Source organism: Loxodonta africana, chromosome 10 (assembly GCF_030014295.1).
Source record: "Loxodonta africana isolate mLoxAfr1 chromosome 10, mLoxAfr1.hap2, whole genome shotgun sequence".
Taxonomy (NCBI): domain Eukaryota; kingdom Metazoa; phylum Chordata; class Mammalia; order Proboscidea; family Elephantidae; genus Loxodonta; species Loxodonta africana.
Window position 1 is genome coordinate 25,564,537 of NC_087351.1, and position 16,191 is coordinate 25,580,727.

At 36.9% G+C, this 16,191-nt stretch overlaps 1 pseudogene; it reads right to left on the reverse strand.

The window, feature by feature from the left end:
- Positions 1–6,474: 6,474 nt before the first annotated feature.
- LOC100676208 (olfactory receptor 4N4C-like) lies at positions 6,475–8,914 on the reverse strand (annotated as a pseudogene).
- Positions 8,915–16,191: the final 7,277 nt, after the last annotated feature.

Sequence of the window (16,191 nt, forward strand, 5' to 3'; positions counted from 1 at the left end):
TTGCGGAGTCAGGTGTGACTGCTCAAGCCATGGTATTTTCTTTTTTTATTTCTGCTTTTTTTTTTTTAATAACTTTTATTGTGTTTTAAGTGAAAGTTTACAAATCAAGTCAGTCTGTAACATATAAGCTTATATGCACCTTACTACATACTCCCATTTACTCTCCCCCTAATGAGTCAGCCCGCTCCCTTCTTCCAGTCTCTCCTTTCATGACCATTTTGCCAGTTTCTAACCCTCTCTACTCTTCCATCTCCCCTCCAGACAGGAGATGCCAATACAGTCTCAAGTATCCTCCTGATACAAGTAGCTCACTCTTCATCAGCATTTCTCTCCAGCCCATTGCCCAGTCCCTTCCATGTCTGATGAGTAGTCTTCAGGAACGGTTCCTGTCCTGGGCCAAGAGAAGGTTTGGGGACCAAGACCGCCGGGATTCCTCTAGTCTCAGTCAGACCATTTAAGTCTGGTCTTTTTATGAGAATTTGAAGTCTGCATCCCACTGTTCTCCTGCTCCCTCAGGAGTTCTCTGTTGTGTTCCCTGTCAGGGCAGTAATCAGTTGTGGCCGGGCACCATCTAGTTCTTCTGGTCTCAGGATGATGTAAGTCTCTAGTTCATGTAGCCCTTTCTGTCTCGGGCTCATAGTTACCTGTGACCTTGGTTTTCTTCATTCTCCATTGATCCAGATGGGTTGAGACCAGTTGATGCATCTTAGATGGCCACTTGTTAGCATTTAAGACCCCAGACGCCACACTTCAAAGTGGGATGCAGAATATTTTCATAATAGAGTTTATTATGCCAATTGACTTAGAAGCTTCCTTAAGCCATAGTTCCCAAACCCCCGCCCTTGCTCCGCTGACCTTCGAAGCATTCAGTTTATCCAGGAAACTTCTTCGCTTTTGGTCGAGTAAAGTTGAGCTGACCTTCCCTGTATTGAGTATTGTCCTTCCCTTCACCTAAAGTAGTTCTTATCTACTAACTAATCAGTAAATAACCCTTTCCCACCCTCCCTCCCCCCTCTCGTAACCACAAAAGAATGTGTTCTTCTCAGTTTATACTATTTCTCAAGAACTTATAATAGTGGTTTTATACAGTATTTGTCCTTTTGCATCTGACTAATTTCACTCAGCATAATGCCTTCCAGGTTCCTCCATGTTATGAAACGTTTCACAGATTCCTCACTGTTCTTTATTGATGCGTAGTATTCCATTGTGTGAATGTACCATAATTTATTTAACCATTCATCTAGTGATGGACACCTTGGTTGTTTCCAGCTTTTTGCTATTGTAAACAGAGCTACAATAAACATGAGTGTGCATATATCAGTTCCTGTAAAGGCTCTTATTTCTCTAGGGTATATTCCGAGGAGTGGGATTTCTGGGTTGTATGGTAGTTCTATTTCTAACTTTTTAAGAAAACACCAGATAGATTTCCAGAGAGGTTGTACCATTTTACATTCCCACCAGCAGTGTAAGAGTTCCGATCTCTCTGCAGGCCCTCCAACATATATTATTTTGTGTTTTTTGGATTAATGCCAGCCTTGTTGGAGTGAGATGGAATCTCATCGTAGTTTTAATTTGCATTTCTCTAATGGCTAATGATCGAGAGCATTTTCTCATGTATCTGTCAGCTGCCCGAATATCTTCTTTAGTGAAGTGCGTGTTCATATCCTTTGCCCACTTTTTGATTGGGTTGTTTGTCTTTTTGTGGTTGAGTTTTAACAGAATCCTATAGATTTTAGAGATCAGGCGCTGGTCAGAGATGTCATAGCTGAAAATTTTTTCCCAATCTGTAGGTGGTCTTTTTACCCTTTTGGTGAAGTCTTTAGATGAACATATGCATCTGATTTTTGGGAGCTCCCAGTAATCTGGTTTCTTTTCATCATTTTTAGTAATGTTTTGTATTCTGTTTATGCCTTGCATTAGGGCTCCTAAGGTTGTCCCTATTTTTTCTTCCATGATCTTTATCGTTTTAGTCTTTATGTTTAGGTCTTTGATCCACTTGGAGTTAGTTTTTGTGCATGGTGTGAGGTATGGGTCCTGTTTCATTTTTTTGCAAATGGATATCCAGTTACGCCAGCACCATTTGTTAAAATTTTTCCCCAATTAACTGACACTGGGCCTTTGTCAAATATCAGCTGCTCATATGTGGATGGATTTATATCTGGGTTCTCAATTCTGTTCCTTTGTCCTATGTGCCTGTTATTGTACCAATACCAGGCTGTTTTGACTACTGTGGCTGTATAATATGTTCTAAGATCAGGTAGAGTGAGGCCTCCCACTTGCTTCTTCTTTTTCTGTAATGCTTTACTTATCTGGGGCTTCTTTCCCTTCCATATGAAGTTGGTGATTTGTTTCTCCATCACATTAAAAAATGTCATTGGAATTTGGATCAGAGGTGCATTGTATGTATAGGTGGCTTTTGGTAGAATAGACATTTTTACTATGTTAAGTCTTCCTATCCATGAGCAAGGTATGTTTTTCCACTTATGTAGGTCCTTTTTAGTTTCTTGCACTAGTACTCCGTAGTTTTCTTTGTATAGGTCTTTTACATCTTTGGTAAGGTTTATTCCTAAGTATTTTATCTTCTTGGGGGCCACTGTGAATGGTATTGATTTGGTTATTTCCTCTTTGATATTCTTTCTGTTGGTGTAGAGGAATCCAAGTGATTTTTGTATGTTTATCTTGTATCCCGATACTCTGTTGAACTCTTCTATTAGTTTCAGTAGTTTTCTGGAGGATTCCTTAGGGTTTTCTGTGTATAAGATCATGTCATCTGCAAATAGAGATAATTTTACTTCTTCCTTGCCAATCCGGATGCCCTTAATTTCTTTGTCTAGCCTCATTGCTCCAGTTAGGACCTCTAGCACAATGTTGAATAAGAGCAGTGATAAAGGGCATCCTTGTCTGGTTCCCGTTCTCAAGCGAAATGCCTTCAGGCTCTCTCCATTTTGAATGATGTTGGCTGTTGGCTTTGCAAAGATGCCCTTTATTACCTTGAGGAATTTTCCTTCAATTCCTATTTTGGTGAGAGTTTTTATCATGAATGGGTGTTGGACTTTGTCAAATGCCTTTTCTTCATCAATTGATAAGATCATGTGGTTTTTGTCTTTTATTTGTATGGTGGATTACATTAATGGTTTTTCTAATATTAAACCAGCCTTGCCTTGCACAAAAATAAGTCCCACTTGGTCGTGGTGAATTATTTTTTTGATATGTTGAATTCTATTGGCTAGAATTTTGTTGAGGATTTTTGCATCTATGTTCATGAGGGATATAGGTCTATAATTTTCTTTTTTTGTGGTATCTTTACCTGGTTTTGGCATCAGGGATATGGTGGCTTCATAGAATGAGTTAGGTAGTATTCCATCATTTTCTGTGCTTTGAAATCCCTTTAGTAGTAGTGGTGTTAACTCTTCTCTAAAAGTTTGGTAGAACTCTGCAGTGAAGCCATCTGGGCCAGGGCTTTTTTTTGCTGGGAGTTTTTTGATTACCTTTTCAATCTCTTTTTTTGTTATGGGTCTATTTAGTTGTTCTACTTCTGATTGTGTTAGTTTAGGTAGGTAGTGTTTTTCTAGGAATTCATCCATTTCTTCTAGGTTTGCAAATTTGTTAGAGTACAATTTTTCTTAATAATCTGATATGATTCTTTTAATTTCATTTGGGTCTGTTGTGATATGGCCCATCTCATTTCTTATTCGGGTTATTTGTTTCCTTTCCTGTATTTCTTTAGTCAATCTGGCCAATGGTTTATCAATTTTGTTAATTTTTCCAAAGAACCAGCTTTTGGCTTTGTTAATTCTTTCAATTGTTTTTCTGTTCTCTAATTCATTTAGTTCAGCTCTAATTTTTATTATTTGTTTTCTTCTGGTTCCTGATGGATTCTTTTGTTGCTCACTTTCTATTTGTTCAAGTTGTAGGAACAGTTCTCTGATTTTGGCTCTTTCTTCTTTTTGTATGTGTGCATTTATCGATATAAATTGATCTCTGAGCACTGCTTTTGCTCTGTCCCAGAGGTTTTGATAGGAAGTGTTTTCATTATCGCTGCATTCTATGAATTTCTTTATTCCCTCCTTAATGTCTTCTATAAGCCACTCTTTTTTGAGCAGGGTATTGTTCATTTTCCAAGTATTTGATTTCTTTTCCCTGATTTTTCTGTTATTGATTTCCACTTTTATGGCCTCGTGGTCTGAGAAGATGTCAAACCATGGTATTTTCAATCACCTCACGTGCATGTGAAAAATGAACAATGAATAATGAAGACTGAGGAGGAATTAACACATTTGAATTATCATGTTGGCAAAGAATATTGACTATACCTTGGACTGCCAGAAGAAGTACAGCCAGAATGCTCCTTGGAAGGGAGGAAGGTGAGACTTCATGTTATGTACATTAACACAGTATCGGAAGGGACCAGTCCCTGGAGAAGGACATAATGCTTGGTAAAGTAGAGGGTCAGTGAAAAAGAGAATGACCCTCAATGAGATGAACTGACACACTGGCTGCAATAATGGGCTCAATCATAGCAAAGGTTGGGAGGATGATGCAGGATCAGGCAGTGTTTTGCTCTGCTGTACATAGAGTTGCTCTGAGTCAGAACTGACTGAATGGCACCTAACATAATAATGTCTAAATTTAGTTCAAGGAGCCTTGGTGGTGTAACAGTTAAGTGCTAGGCTGTTAACTGGAAGTTTGACAGGTCAAATTCACCCAGCCACTCTGCAGAAGAAAGCCTGGCAATCTCCTCCCTTTAAGATTACGACCAAAAAAAACCCCTATGGGGAAGTTTTACTCTGTCACATGGACTCACTTTGAGTCAGAAATACACTCAACAGTACCTAACAACAGCAAATTTAATTCATGTATTTTTAATTTTTTTGTTCGAGGAATACATACCTTGTAGTGTTATGTCTTGTTGAAGAATAGGCATTCTTAATCTTATGAAATATTTTCCTAAGTACTTGATAATACCCATGGGGTGCTTGAAGTTTACTTGGTCTGGTATAAATATAACCATTCCATGAGGTGTGAATAATGTTTGCATGGTATATTATTTTCCACCTTTTAACTTCCAGAATATCTGTACCTTTATATTTAAAATGGATATCTTCTTAACATAATGAATCTTGTTTTTTTATGCAGTCCAGAAACCTTAATCTTTAGTTTTTGAAGACAAACCTTTTTTTAAGTTGGTGTTTTTGGTTCATTTACATTTAATGTAATTAATGATATTCAGTGCACTTTCACCAGTGAACTCTTTTTCAGTTTTTTCCATGCCTTCTTATTCTTTATTGTATTTTTAACATTTTGCATAAAAATTCAGTAGAAGATAAAAAAAAAAAATTTATTTTATTTTGTTTACTTTTTGCAGATAACTAAACCCTTTTCCTCTGTCTAGAAGCTAGTATGAGAGTCTAATCATTCAGATTCCTCCAAAGTCCCATTTGAGCTTGGAATCATCTTTAATTAGATTGAATTTAATTAGTCTAACCCCCAACATCTGGCATCACTGCCACCAAGGCCTGATATGTTTGATCTTGTCAGTATTTGAGCAAACTCACATAGTTTTGTTTCCCTTTGGATTATGGTCTATAGACATAACATCTAAGCACTGGAGGAATGTCTAAGACTGTGCAAATTCCCTCTGATTTTCGTTTCTTCCTCTGGTACTCATTTTCTGGACAAATTATTGATGTGGGTGTGGGATGAGAGGAATTTATGGAATTAAGCTATTTATTTTTGTGTTTGAAGTTTTTCCAGATTCTAATCTGTATATATCCCACATGTCATTCAAAACTAAGCTTGTTTCTCCCCATCCCTACAAAGTATCTCAATCTATGGCAAGACCACTCCTCCACCGCCCCATATCAGATTAGCCACTTGCAGATAGGAATGGAAACTACAAAAACTCTTGTCTCTCTCTGGAGTTCAATATAATAAGGTGTTTTTTTCTTCATTCATGCTTTGACAGAAAAATATAGTTTTATTTTGTCTAGTGTTCTCTTATTAATAATAAATGAGCAGCATTCTTCTAAATGCCAGTGATAATCAGTGGTCTTTTCCTGTAGTTTGTTTTTGAGGATAAGAATCTTTTCTTATGTTTATAAGACTTCTCATTTTTTTCTTTTGTAAATTGCCTGTTGGCTTTTATTGCCCATAATTCCTTTGACAATATATCTATTTTGTAGTCATTTACTGAAATTCTTTATGTATTAAGGGGAATAACCTCTTATTATTTATATCAACCTTCTAAGTTGAATCTTTTTTTTTTTTTTCATTTTGACTGGGGAATGCTACCTCCTACAATTCTTGGGTCAGGAGGTACATGCAATGCAATATCCATAGAAATTTTACAGTTGTACAGAAAATAATCTGTACATCTGTGTATGGTGGGCAGATTTTCAGCACTCTATTGTCATTTGCTTATGCATATTTTTATTTTTATATTTCAAATATAAATTTATTTTTCTCTTGGTTTTCTAGTCTTTATGCCTTGCTTTTCTCTTATTCCAGATTTTAAAACAATTCTCATATATTTTTACAATTTTTTTTACATTGTTTTGTTTTATTTTTCAAAAAAGCTTTAAACATATATATAAATTTTCTAGAACTTTGCATCTAGAGTTCCAGATTCTGTCTATCAGGTGCATGCATGCAAAACTTGAATTTAGAAAATAATTAACTAGGGAGAGAAACAATGACATAAGGGGCACTCTGGATCATTCTCCTGATCCCAGATCATGGCTAATTGGTGTGTTCCTTGAGCTAAGAGCTGATGAAGCAGCTCATTGTTTTCCCAGTCTCCTGATTGTTGCACTTACAGGTCACTCAGCAGATTAGTTCTACAGTGTTGTTCTGGGAATTATTTCTGGATTCCCAGCTTAACAAATGACCTTCTGTCCTTCAGAAGATTTTACAAGTACCTGATTTTTCACATTAAGCCTTATTATATTTAAAAAATTAGAGCTATTTCTGTAGTGTACAATATTATCATAATCTCAATCAGAGTGATGTCAATTTGGGGAGAGCTTTAACATCTAGGAAGGATTTGTGAAAATGCATTAGTAACAATCACGAAGCTTAAAAAAAAAAAAAGTGAAATAATTTCATGATATTTTTCCATGAAACCTATTAGCTTTCTTTCTTATCCTTCTACTAAATTTTGAATAGAAAAAAAAAGTAATAGTTTATTTCAAAATATACCTGCTATCAGGCATTTGGCATTTAATGTTGTTTTACAGCATACTGATTTCTGCCCAGTCTTGAGGATGTTGCCCTAAGCAGAAGAGAAAACAATCAATTATGGCTGAGTCATTCTTTTGCTTTAAATCTTAAAATAGATTCTCATTGCAGTTAGAATATAATCAAACTCCTTCTATAAGACTAAAAGAACTTGTATGATTTGACCTTTACAGTCACAATAAATTGAATCCTTAAATATGTCACATACTCATTATACTCAAATCAGCATGATTTTCTTTATATTCTTTAAATATATAATTTTTTTTCTCAGTATGCATAACTCCCTCCCCAGTGCCAACAATAAACCATAAACCAAACCTACTGCCATCGAGTTGATTCCTTCCAATTGAAATCATTCATTTACTTAACAAATTCTAGTTTTTATTGAATATTTCCCATTTGTCAGGTCAGATGCCTACAATAAAAAAGCCTGACAAATGGGGAGCGTTCTATAAAAACTAGTGATTGCTAAATGAATGAATGATTTCCAGCTGGAATTTCCCTTTCTTGAGCTCTCATTATAAAATCCACTTAGCAGACTACATGTCTAGTCAATAACCTCCTCATGGAAGATTTCACTTCTTGGTTGCAAAGGGTATAAATCACAGGATTCATCAAAGGAAAGATCACTGTGTGAAAGAAAGAAACCACCTTGTCAGCTGGTAAGGCCCTGAAGGGGCGAGTGTAGATGAAGATGGCAGGTCCAAACATGAGAAATATAATAATTATGTGAGTTGTACATGTGGACAAAGCCTTGCTCTTTCCTTCAGAAGAAGACCTATGCACATGGCAGAAGACCACTGCATAGGAGACTAAAAGGCCTAGGAAACACAGGAGAGTGAGCAAGCCACTACTGAAGACCATAAGGAGCTCCACTACAATGGTGTCTGTGCAGGCCAGCTTGATGACCTGTGGGACGTCACAGAAGAAGTTATCCAGCTGATTTGGGCCACAGAAGGGCAAGTGGAGGATGAGCGCTACCTGGATAATGGAGTAGACAAAGCCCCCAAACCACAAACTCAACAATAATGTGTAGCAAACTCTAAGGCTCATGATAGTTGAATAGTGTTAAGGACGACATATGGCAATGTAGCAGTCAAATGCCATCACTACGAGGAGTAACCCCTCCCCTCCTCCAAGGAAGTGCAAAAAGAAGAGCTGAGTGATGCAGCTTCTGTAGGAAATCACCTTCTTCTCAGAGAGGAAGTTTGCCAGCATCCTGGGAGCCACAATGAAGGAGTAGGATGCATCCAGGAAGACCAGGTTGCCCAGGAAGAAGTAGAGTGGGGCTGAAAGAGCAGGGTCTGATCTGTTGGTGAGGGTGATGAGGAAATTTCCAGGGAGGATGTTGAGGTAGAAAATTAAGATCAGCACAAAGACCAGGGGCTGCATATCTGCAGACTGGATAAGACCAAGAAGGATGAATTCTGTCACCACTGTGCTATTTCTTATTTCCATTTCCTTTGCCTACAGAACGTCGAGAAGCAGAGAGTTTATTTCCACCTCTTTTACCTACCATAGTTTTTCTCAAGCTAAAAGCAGTATATTTCACATCCATGTTAGGCCATTGCTCTCCCACAGACTAAGAAATTTCTTTTATTCTCATTCTTCTTGATTTCATTAGTGCCAACACCCTGGTCTCCAAACCACACTCTTCTGCTTCAGTCCTGTGCTTGTATCTAACTGTTCTATCATGTGAGACTCTGGTATACCCTGACCTAGATTTATTCCTCATTTGCTTGAGGCATATTAAAATTTTCCTCATTGAGAAAGATTAACCCCAGTTATTGAGATCTTCTGGTTTTAATTGGAATGTGATATCTTAATTGTAACGGTTGTGCATGTCTATTCATGAAAATTTGTTGAACTATACAATACATACAATACAATATTGAACTATACAATAATACGATTTATATACATATTCTATATATAAATTGCATTTTAAGAATGTTTATCCAAAAAGAAAAAAAAAGGCTTACTCTAAATATCTCCTTTTATCTCTATAGTATATCAAGCCATCAAGCTGATTTAAATGAAAAGAATACTTGTCACTCTGATCTCAAATCAAGGTCTGAGTCTTATCTGTACAGTAGTTTCACGTGGAAACACACACCCTGGGGGATGCACATAATGATTTTTTGGTACGAAAACAGTAGTAGAATTTCTACTCACATATATATAGTGTGTGTGTATGTCTGTGTTTATTCATTCTCCTTTGCTCAAAGTGAGTTGGGACCAATTGAGATTCATATATTCATATCAATATATTCAATTGATATTCATATGTTATCATATCCCATTCTTTAAAGTTCTGTTTTTGCAAGTTTTATACTTTATAAATAATTATGATATAACTAAACATAAAATATGTAAATATATATATTATGATGATGTGTGCTCCAAATGTTTTATGTTTGAGATGCAAAATTTTTAAACCTTGAATACTTTTAATTAAGCTAGAGCAAAATAAGAAGCATCATGATAAACAGAAAAAAGATGGAAGTTGTCAAAGGTTTCATTTTACTTGGATCCACAATCAACGCCCATGGAAGCAGTAGTCAAGAAATTAAACAGCGCATTGCATTGGGCAAATCTGCTGCAAAAGACCACTTTAAAGTGTTAAAAAGCAAAGATGTCTCTTTAAGGACTAAGCTGTCTCTGACCTAAGCCATGGGATTTCAATTGCCTCATATGCATGCAAAAGCTGGACAATGCATAAGGAAGACCAAAGAAGAATTGATGCCTTTGAATTATGGTGTTGGCAAAGAATATTGGATATACCATGGACTGCCAAAAGAATGAACAAATCTGTCTTAGAAGTACAGCAGGAATGCTTCTTAGAAGCACAGATGACAAGACTTCATCTCACATACTTTGGACATGTTTTCAGAAAGGATCAGTTCCTGGAGAAAGATATCATGGTTGGTAAAGTAGTGGGTCAGTGAAAAAGAGGAAGACCCTCAATAAAATGAATTGACACAGTGGCTGCAGCAATGAGCTCAAGCACAACAACGATCATGAGGATGGTACAGGACAGGGCAGTGTTTCGTTCTGTTGTACATAGAGTCGCTATGAGCCAGAACTGACCCGATGGCATCTAACAACATAGCAACAACAGGGCAAAATACAATATTTTACGTCTTCAGTTACACTGCACACTTGTTATAAAACCAAAAACAAACTTGTTTCTGCCTACTTGATTCCTACTCATAGTGACCCTATAGGGCAGAGTAGAACTGCCCATAAGGTTCCCAAGGGTGGCTGGTCGATTCAAACTGCGACCGTTTTGTTAGCAACCTATCTCCTAACCAGTGTGCCACCAGGGCTCCTATTATGAAACAGTATCGTGGATTATGGGGTGCAAAGGAGGGGAGGAGAAGGTGTCCACTGACTTTAACTGAAAAGGGAGACAGAACAAGGAAGACAGAAACAATAAAGTCCAAAATAAGAACTGAAAGGAACTGTTTACCATGTCATTTTAAGGCACATCTATTCAAAACATCAAAATGTCTGCTTTTTGTATATCTAGGCCAAACTGATTGATTAACATAGTCAAAGTGGCAATTATGAAAGAGATACTTACATCACATGGCATATATATGTCATCACCATATACACAAAGTACACACATTGTGTCTTAATCAAAACCGAAGTGCAAAAGTTTATTTATGATGCCATTCAAATTAGCTTTTCCTTTCCTTTTTTCTTTTTGGCATTTTGACATTCATTGACCTCAACATTTATTATTCCTTCTCTGCATAAAACCTGCTGTTAGAAAAGTAAGTCAGGAATCTCTCTCTAAGTTGTGCGCCTCTTGCATGCTTTTTTACAGTTGCCTATTTCACCCTCAGTAATTGAAAACATCTTCATGACATAGATGAAACTTTTAAGTATCTCTAGCGTTAAAAGCTGTAGGGTTTTTCATTCTGCCTTGTGTTTTATTTATCTACCACTTCTGGTCTCCTATTGACTCCTTGTTATTGTTGTTGTTAGTTGCCATCGAGTTGGCTCTGATTCATGACCACCTTAACTCTAACAGCACAAAATGTTGCCTGGTCCTTTTCCATCTACCTGATCACTGGTATGTTTCAATCTATGGACTCCTTAGCAGATGGAATTCATTGTCATCTATGATCTTTGACTCACTGTGTCCTCTTACCCCATTTCAGTCTCTATACCTTTGTAGTACCTGTGATCCTCACATCATGCTCATCAGATATCAAGAGACAGAAGATATATGCTCAAGTAATGGACATTACTCTAGGAAAAATTAGGCAAGTTCCTGAAAAAAAATAAAAGCACAGAATTCTCTGCAGTGACAAGCATTCTGTTCTAACTATATGAAGAGAAGGACTGCAGTCAATGGAAGCTGAAACAGAAATCTGAATGCTGGCCACTACCTTCACCCTATCTTCCCATTTCAGCTGCTAAAAAGATTCATCTGGTGCTGGTAAGGCTGGTACAGGCGCAGGACAGAGAAGGGTAATGGAGGTGAATGCAGACACACAGCCACCTGAAGGCTGCACTGCGCACTGTGCCTGCTCAGAGTCCAGGCTGCGACTAGAGGGTTCAAGTATAGAAACTGGAATACCATCTAAAAAAAAAAAAAAAAGCCACTGCCATAGAGTTGATTCCCACCAATACAGACCCTATGGGACAGAATAGAACTGCCCCATAGTGTTTCCAGTCATCAAAGCCTTATATTGGTATGCTGGGACCATTTGTAAGAAAAGAAGCTCCCATCCCAACTGAGCTTAGAAACAAGATCAGGGCAGGTCTTCTGCAAAATCAGTGAAGACTTTTCCTGCAATCCTCAGCCTAGCATTTGTGCTCTGATTGTGATTCCCTTTCCGTTCTCCTCTTTCATTTTATAAGTGATATATGTAAATCCTTATGGAAGCAGACTGCCACAGCTTTCTCCCATGGTGGTTTCCAACCATCACAACCGAATGTTTTAACTACTGCAGCACCAGGACTCCAACCACCATCTACAGGAGTTAGTTTTCCATTTCCCTTCTTTATAATTCTTCATACATACTTCTTTAATTTTTCTTTTATTATCTTTTTCACCCTTCTAACTCTATCTTTGTATATTTTATTTGCTTAAGCTATACTTCTACATTAGAGTTGGCTTCATTTTCTTGATTTTATGTCCTCTTTTTTTCTCTCAAAATAACCCTTTGGTTTTTCCTCAGTTTCTCTAACTCACTTACATTCTTTCTTCTTTCAGAAGTTTGAGATCTTTTTTTCACTCTTCTTGTCTTCTCTATTCATTTCTTTTTTATTAACTCCCATGTTTGCCTTCCCATTAATTCTGTGAAAACCCAATATTGTTTTCTTTTGAAGCAAGGAATGAACAGAGTAGTTGCTTCCTAACTTTCTTCACTCTAATGGTACTCTAGGCATTAAAATATGTAGCTCACCTTTCAGTATTAAGTCTTTTCTCTTTAATAATATCCTCCTTAAAATGCATCAAATGTGATCATTTAATTATTTCCTATTTCCTCAGATGTTTTGTGTTTGTAACTGATATTAACAAAAATATAATCCACCTTTACGCTAAAAAGAAATTTCTCATTATTCTATCCTACTAGCAAATTTATATTTCAAAAATTCCAAAAATAAGAATGTGCCATTTATTAGTATGTGGTATCTAGTTTATAAACCATTAACATATAGAATTACTTTTGGTTTTGGAGTGTTCTGAAAAATGTGGATGAGGTTAAAGAGCATCCTTAAGTATTTAACCAATACCAATATTGATGACAGCTCTAAAAGGTACTCTGCAAATATGCAGAATCATTAGCATCTAAATGGCCTCTAAATCCCTTCAAATGCTATGGTTTCTATGCAAAGTGATGAATGGCACAGAAAGAGCTCTCGTTTGTATATCAGGCTATCTGGACTTAAGTGCTTTATCCTGTAATTTCTTAACCAGTAGAGTTTGGAAATGTCAGTCAATCTTCCTTAGCATGAGATTTTTTACCATCTCACAGAGTTGATGTGAGAATCCAGAAAGAAGAGAATGATAGCATTAAGCAGCGTATTCAAGTCTGATTAAACCAAAACTAAATCAGGAAAAATCTAGTTGCTAAGAGGATCTTTCGTTTCTAAGAAGTAAAAGGGTGGTAGTAGATCCTCGATCCCTTCCTTTGGAGTTAATCCCTGAGGAAATAGTAACTGCATAAATCTCTGAGATTGTAGGATACAGATTTGTGGGGATTCCACTTAGCCAGTCGTCAAAGCCTTGTATTGGTATGCTGGGACTAAGAAAAGAAGCCCCCATCCCAGCTGAGTGTACAAGACCAGGGTAGGCCTTCCGAAAAATCATGAGGTCAGTGAAGATTTTCTGTGCAATCTCAGCCTAGCACTTTTGCTCTGATTGTGATTCCCTTTCCCTTCTCCTCTTTCATTTTATAAATGATACAAAAACTTAAGACCAAGAATTAGCATCCCCAAAACTATTAGTATTTTAAGAAAAGCCTTATATTTTCCCATTAAAGATAACAGGAGCCAAAAAAAAAAAAAAAAGTTGCCATTGAGTCGATTCCAATTCGTGGCCACCACATGTGTGTCAGAGTAGAACTGTGCTCCATAGGATTTTCAGTGGCTGTGACCTCAAAAACAGACTGCCAGACATTTCTTCCAAGGCTCCTCTGGGTTGATCTAACTGCCAACCTTAGTAGCTAAGCATTTCACTGCACCACCCAGGCAAATAGATCTGTGTTCTTGACAATTGACAAAATGTGCTGAAGTATTGTTAAATTCAGACTTCACATATTCGTCTATTTCTGCTATAATCCTCTCTTCTTTCTATCCACTGCATTCCAAGACAACAGATGTCCTACCTGAAGAGGTGTGACATTTGTTTCCATTTTTTCCTTCTTTTTGTTCCTTATAAATATGAAAAATGAAAAAATGTTCACCTCTCTGGGGATTCAGTGGTACTCTCACAGCAGACACTCATCTCCTTCCAATGGAAGAGATTGTTTCTGCCTTTGTTCTTAAATTTCTCAAGGAGTGGGAGGGGGGAATCTCTTAAATTTTCAAATACGTGACCAATTTGTGATGCAATGAAGAATGTACTTTGGGAATTTAGAGGCTACCACAAACTGCAGAACACTTTCAGTGGGAATTATTAGAATGCCAACAAGACGTAGTCAAGAAGGAGACTAGAGATCTGTAAGGTGTGAATATTCAAATACGTGTCAGATAAAGTTCACAGTGTCACTGCTGGGTTCTAAAATCACCATTCTATTTTTTTTTTTTTTTTTTTTATCAGTGACAGAGATAATAAAATGGAAAGCATGTTTATTAGGTCTTTGAGGGTAGGAAGCTAAAGGAAGTTACTTTAAATGGTAAAATGCAATTCAAGAAGAGAATAATAAATTATTTAATTGATGAGAAATCATTGATACATCAAGAAAGGAAGTAATATGATCAATTTGGTAGTATATTAGATTCAACATATTTCCGGTGAAGAAGACATAGTCAAAGAGAAAATAAATGATACTCCCAAACTCCCCTGGGAAAATTCTTCTTCAGGAGAACTATATGTTATCCAACAGCTTAATTCCTCAAGAAGAGATGTCTTCCTAAAGGGATAACTTCTGTAATCTTGGCATTTGTTGTTATTTATTTTAGGAAGAAGTGTCTCCTGTGCTCTGTTAGGATTCCCTGGGTGGCTCAAACAGTTAAGTGTTCAACTACTAACCTAAAGATTGTCGGGTCGTGGGTTCAAACCCACCCGGAGGTGACTCAGAATAAAGACCTGGAAATCTGCTCTGCTTCTGAAAGATCACAGCCTTAATAATCTGGGAATGTAGTTCTACTCTGCACACATGGAGTTGCCATGAGTCAGAAACAATTTGATGAAAAAAAAATTTTTTTTTTGTTTGGTTTATGTTCTGCTGAAGCAGGAATGAGGAACTATTTCTTATTTAATTAGATACTCTTTAACAGAAGAAAAGAAAACCCTGGTGGCGTAGTGGTTAAGTGCTACAGCTGCTAACCAAAGGGTCAGCAATTCCAATCCGCCAGGCACTCCTCGAGAACTCTATGGGGCAGTTTTACTCTGTCCTAGAGGGTCGCTATGAGTCGGAATCCACTCGACAGCACTGGGTTTGGTTTGGTTTTTTGGTTTTAACAGAAGAAAAATAATTGAGCCATGGAAATAGAAGACAAAATAATTTAAATTTTTATAAGTTCAACATTTTTAAAGCTTATTCTGGCTACTGAATGAAGGCCAAAAGTGCAAGCAAAAAGACCGTCTAAGGAACATTTCAAAGTCTACATGCAAGAGATGACGGTGGCTTCGGCTAGTGGGTAGAAGAGGAGATGAAAGAAGATTTTAGACCTGAGATACATTTTGGAGAGAGAGCAAGTGAGACTTGTTGATGGATTGGATATGAGAGGTCAGGATGCAAGAATGACCCGGATTTTCAATGACATTTCTGTGTGGGTGGTGATAGAATTTATAAAACTCAGGACAACTGGAACAGGTGAGGGTTGGAAATTAGGCATTTGACTTTGAACATACTTTGTTTTTCAATTTTATTTAATTTCTTAGTGGGTAATATATTCACAAGTTTCAAAAATCATAAAGAAAAGAAAATTGTGGACAGTGAAAGATCTCCCATTTCATTTCCCACACGTCCATTTTCCCCACAGTTCACAACAGAAAACTAATACTATTAATTATTTTGTCTTTCAAGAAATTGCATGTATTTACAAACCAAGTATGAATATAAATTCCTGTTTTATTAAAGTATTATTTATATACATTAAAATACACAGATCTAAGTGTTGATAAGTTTTTATAAATGGATACATTTGACTAACTACTACCAAAACAATACATAAAATATTCCCATCACTGCATAAAGTTACTTTGTGCCCCTTGCTATGCCCCCTACCACCACCACCACCACCACCTTGGGCAAACAAACAAAC